The following is a 5,923-nucleotide window of genomic DNA, read 5'->3' on the forward strand; positions in this document are numbered from 1 at the left end:
GAAGTCCTTTAAATGTCTCGCTGTCTGTGGTTTCTCATTTTAATACCAAGGTTGAGGTATTTCTGCTTTGATTAATTGGCATCAACGGCTTCACTTCAAATAGTGTCAAAGAGTGCATGTAAACTGGTCTTTAGAGACCAAGGTTGGCTGGTTTAATTATTATTATGAAGACGAGGGCTAGCTTGAGGAATTAAAAGGATGAGACAACCTTGTTCACATTTTTTTGTAATCCTTTACAAAAAGTGCAGTGTTCTCAATACATTGATCCCTGACAATATAAGAAAAGTTCTCTGGATAAAGTCTACATACCCTCCCTCTTTTGGTTTTATTACAGAAGAATAGAGCACAACTGAGATGTACAGTATTTTTTGTTTGTTCTGAACGATGCAAGCCACTCCATCCCATAAATCTGTCATTGTAATAAGGCTATTTTTTCAAATAATAAATGCATTTTAAATAAAGGGCTGCGGCCCAAACAACTCAACAATACATGTTTTAGAACGGCAAGTTTGAGAAATATTTGCATTTACTGAGCTGACAACAATATAAATGCAAGTCCGATTACCATAAAATAGAACACAAAAGGCTTATTTCACTCAGATATTGTTCACAAATACACCTCACAGGTTTATCATGATGCAGATTAGCATGATTTTTTGCACAGGTGTGCCTTAGGCAATAAAAAAAGCCAGTGTAAAATGTGCAGTTTAATCACACAGCACAACGCCACATGTGTCGCAAGTTTTGAGGGATTGTGCATTTGGCATACTGACTGCAGGAATGTCCACCAGAGCTGTTGCCCATTAATTGAAGGTTCATATCTCTACCATAAGCTGTCTCCAAAGACGTTTCAGATAATTGACAGTACATCCAACCGTGCTCACAACCACAGACCACGTGTAACCACACCAGCCCAGGACCTCCACAGACAGCATCTTCACCTCCAAGATCGTCCGAGACCAGCTACCCGGACAGCTGCTGCAACAAGTGGTTTGCACAACCAAAGAATTTCTGCTGATGTCAGCGTTGTGGATTGAGTGGCCCATGGTGACGGTGGGGTTATGGTATGGGCAGGGGTATATTATGGACAAAAAAACACAGGTGTATTTTATTGATGAAAGATACCGTGACGAGATCCTGAGGCCCATTGTGTGCCATCCATCCACGACCATCACCTCATATTGCAGCATGATAATGCACGGCCCCATGTTGCTAGGATCTGTACACAATTCCATTTTTTTCATGGCCAGTTTACTCACTGGACATGTCACACATTCAGCATGTTTTGGATGCTTTGGATCGGCGTATACGACAGCGTGCTACAGGTCCTGCCAAAATCCAGCAACTGCACAGCCATTGAAGAGGAGTAGACCAACATTCCACAGTCCACAATCAACTACTTGATAAATCTATGCCAATACAGTAACACTGCAGATTTTAGAGTGGCCTTTTTTGTGGCCAGCCTAAGGCACACCTGTGTAATAATCATGCTGTGATGGGCTGTCCACATTTTTTAAACCTGCATGAAACATCACATTTAAAACGCACTGGGCGAAGCATCCAGATGCGCTGGCAGACCCAAGTCAATAACATCCGCCGTTGCATGATTACAGCCGAGTGTAAGGGCAGTAGGATTCCCCTCGCACCACGGTTGTCTAATCCTAATTCCTTTTGAATTCTCCTTCCGACCTTTACTTGACCTCATGACGTTTACCATTGGTGTTTAAGTGCCCATATTATGAAAGAAAACAAATAATTTTTTCTTGGATTTGATAAAGATAGTAAAGAAATGAGATGTCTCACTCTGAAGCTAAAACAGAGACCCAAACACAGGGTGAAAACAGGATCTGCAGCAATGTGTAGTACAATTTTTTGGAAATTGAACCATGTAAATCTATTCTGGGACAACCTCAAAACACAATTATGAATCTGAAAATAAGCATAATATGGCCGATTTAAGGAAAAGTGGTTAGGAAAAGGACTTACAAAGTATTTCTTTTTTACTTTATTACTGCAGCCAATATCTTAATGAATACATTCTAAAATATAAACCACAATATGGACATGACTGCATTACAAATAAAAAATAAATAAAAGAAAGACAAATCCTCTCTCCCAATAGTTTTCAATGAGCTATGTTACGCACATCTTATTGGCCAATCTGCTTTCTATATCACACACACACACACACACACACACACACACACACACACACACACACACACGCACGCACACACACACACACACACACACACACACACACAGACACACACACACGCACACAGACAAACACACACACACACACACACACACTCTTTCCCCGGGGCAACTTTTCATTAAGGTTGTGGTATTACTTCAACCCATTAAAATAGGCCCCTCCTAATCTAAATCCAATAATTTGTGCACTTCTCCCTCACATCACTGGCATCATGCTTTCCTCTATCTAACCCAAATACTAAAAGAGAAGATTCATTATCTCTTGTTTGGACAGGGATTATGCTGATCGGGGCAGCTTAAGGCAGAAGATATAAAGACTCTTAATAAAATTCTTCAGCCGTTGCTGCAATGTGCCATCCAATTTAAAGCAGTCAGACCCCTTAACACTCACACACGTTCTTTTCCATCACCTTCCCCTACTTACCTAAAACTCAACATTTCCTCCTCATCTTAATTTCCACCCATCACAGATCATCCCTGTTTCCTTTTGTTTTGTTACTGAAATTTACATGGAAATGATCATTTTCAGTATTATCATACTGACTTTCTACCCACAAGGATTTGCTCCAATATAACTGTAACAACCCCGTTTAAAACCAAAACAAAGTCTAACATACGTGTTTATTTCATGTTTGCACCTTCAGCAAAGCTTTCTGACTACAATTTAAAAAAGAAAAACATGTTCAGTTCTATTTCAATATACAATATACAGTTGATGTTGGATGTGGAAGGAAAAAACTAGATAGTTAAGAAGTTTTCTGTTTTCCTTTCTCCTGTCATTACTGCAGTTCAGGAGCAGCTGCAGTGCCTTTTTATGGGTTTCTATTCACCCCAGCACCGGAGTAAAAGTGTGTGGAATTCGAATGAAGAGTTGCACTTCCAAACGGAATCATAAATTTCAGCACCTGAACTTTATCACTTAAACATTTAGCAATTGAAAATGTAGAGCATTCTGATTATATATATTTTTTTTCACTTTGTCAGCAGATTGTTGTGTAATCAGTAATTTTTTAAGGTTACCTGTCAGTGTGTTTCATAATGATGTGTGAAACAAAAAGGTTTATTATAAACTTGGTGGACGCAGAGCCCTGAAGGATAACTGCAATTGCATTTTAATTTAACAGATTGAATCATGAGAGTCAGCATGGATTAATCTATAGAGCAGCACAGAGCGCCACCAAACTGGCACTTCTACAAATATTCTTCATCTAATATACATACAAAAATTAGTCTGGGGAGATGCTAAATTCGGTTCAGAGCCAGTCTGGAGGATTTGGGGGGGTCAGACGCAGTACATCCATCCACCCTCCTACGCCTCCTCTGTGGGTTAATGATAAGAGACATCACCACGTCACAGTCCTTTGCAATTCAAACTGTAGTTTATTTCCTGCTGCTGTTTATTTGGCACTGAAGGCAGTTTTTATGAAGGTATCTGTCTTCTTGATGTCGGCACATATGACAATTCATTGTCAGCTGAATTGGCTAGAAGAGTGAGTGCTTTAAACAGAAATATTATCAGAGGATATTTTATTCTGGCACACTCTCCCCTTGCCGTTGTTTTTATTTACTTGTATGCCATCAAAGTGAATAATCTGCTTTACAGTATTGGAGTGCATCTGGATTTCCTGCAAATTTGAATCTTAACTACAGGAGGAAAAGGCAGATGTGAGCAAACAAAAGTTTCTGTTTCCAGAGACAGCTGAGGAAAGCAAGCTTAACTATACTAATGGCTGGTGCAAGAAGTAAAGCGTGCAAACCTATGCACACTATAGGGTCAGATGGGAACCTGGGAAACACCAGTCATTTCCACAAAGCAGTCCACCCATGCACACACCCATGCACACATGCACGCACACACACACAGTAACCTTATTAAGATTCATTACAGTAACTGACAAGGGGCCTCCAGGGGCCTCCTTTTACATACGTAAAATTACAAAAAGGTAACATTGTATTTTTATAATGAAATTGTATTTTTTTGTCTTTAATTTTAGATCAAATCAGTCATTTTAAATGAGTTATGTTGTGTAATCATTTCTTTTTGTACGTGTATTTTTTTTAGTGCTTATCCGAGATGACAAACCAAACAACCAAACAGAATATTTTTTCTTCTCGCCTTCTCGCCTTGTACCTCCTTGTTCAGAACCTCCAACGCCACAAGAAGTTGTTTTCCATCTGCAGCGGGATAACTCGTTGTGATTGGACAAAGAATGATGTTGTGGGCAAATTTGTAATGTTAATTTATGGATGAGTCAAGGGGGGGTCTGTAGCTCGTTCACATGCGCTCAATTTCACGTTGATTACGCTTACGCCTGTTTTTTTTACATGTGAATGTTTCTGTGCGTAGGTGCTTTTGAGGTACGCCATCTTCTGGTATGAAAGCTGCGCAGTCTTTTATACATGAGTCCTCGGGTTTCTGAGGTGACCAGGCAGTGAGTGCAAGTCTGCTTCAGTCATCATTAATGTTAATTTACAAGCAAAAGTCCTCTCTTCCAAACATGAAGAGCACTGGAGCACAATATCTAAATCTTAAAAACAAATGCATAAAATATGACCTGTTGCAAAAGAGAATCAATATTGCATGTTTGTCTGGAGGAAAGCTGCTGATGCATTTGCCGTGCTGACTTTTCCAATTTCTACATCTGAGATTACCATCGCTTTTGAGTATGCTGCTCATTTTGAAAAACAGAATTTCATTCAGTCGCTGCTCTAGCTGTATGCCCCGAGGCTCTGTGAGAGAGGGAAAGTGTATTAATGAAATGTGAGACAGACAGTGTTATTTAAATCACCTCAACAGCATAACCCAGGGCCTAACATGGGCTCTCTGCTGCTTTCCAGACCTGTTTTCATACCTCAGCCACCCAAACCAAAATTAATCATATCCAAAGAATCGAGGACAACCAAACTGAAACACAGTTAGTCAAACTTAGCCACTCTAAGTCGAGGCAGGGTATTTAATAAAATACAAATAAATTAAAGTAAACCAAATATTTCAAAAACAATTCGAAGAAACACTTAATGACTGCATTTCTCAGGTACATACATTAAAGAAATAGTTTTACATTTTGGGGAAAACTCTACGGGGCTTAACCTGTGACACCAACCAGACGGCCGACCCTCAGCAGAAAAGGCAGTTGGACTGATCAGTCTTCCTGAGTTGGTCAAGAAATTGCCTTGGAACACACCAAAGCGACGAGGCGTAATAAGGCTCCATAAGATCAGCCGGTGCTAGTCTGTGTTGTGAAAAGTGAAAACTGACAGCTGATTCCACAAACACATCATGTGGGTCTGGTTTCTCCGGAATTTCAGACCCACACTGTCATAGCGGCTTCTTCAGAATACAATCTCAGATTTTACTCACCATTTTAAGCGAAAAATAGCATTTTTAGCTTGCATGTTACCTAATGCATGTGATAACTCACTACATAGATCACGTGCATCCCCATGTTTTATAGTAAATGATCAACTCTGTTCTTGTTAACTCTGTTGGCTTGTGCTACACCTGAATGAAAAAACTGTGTAAACACTTTTCACAATGACTCAACTGTGGACTGAGAATCCTGTTTGTGCATTCAGCAGGAAATCTCAAAGAACTCATCTGGTAAAAGCACACTGTGTGTGTTTGTGTGTGTGTGTGTGTGTGTGTGTATGTGTGTTGCCTTCTGGTTGTCGAGGCTTCAGAAGCTACCTGTTCTCCCAGAACAAT

General features: G+C 39.9%; 1 long non-coding RNA gene across 1 annotated transcript in view; it reads right to left on the reverse strand.

Moving 5' to 3' along the window:
* The window catches only part of LOC117936181, an 18,116-nt gene extending 12,700 nt beyond the window's left edge, over positions 1 to 5,416 (reverse strand). The window contains exon 1 of the long non-coding RNA XR_004654898.1: positions 5,309 to 5,416. This is a non-coding gene — a long non-coding RNA (uncharacterized LOC117936181). The remainder of the gene's footprint in view (positions 1 to 5,308) is intronic.
* Positions 5,417 to 5,923: the final 507 nt, after the last annotated feature.

Source organism: Etheostoma cragini, chromosome 20 (genome assembly GCF_013103735.1).
Source record: "Etheostoma cragini isolate CJK2018 chromosome 20, CSU_Ecrag_1.0, whole genome shotgun sequence".
In the NCBI taxonomy this organism is placed as follows: Eukaryota; Metazoa; Chordata; class Actinopteri; order Perciformes; family Percidae; genus Etheostoma; species Etheostoma cragini.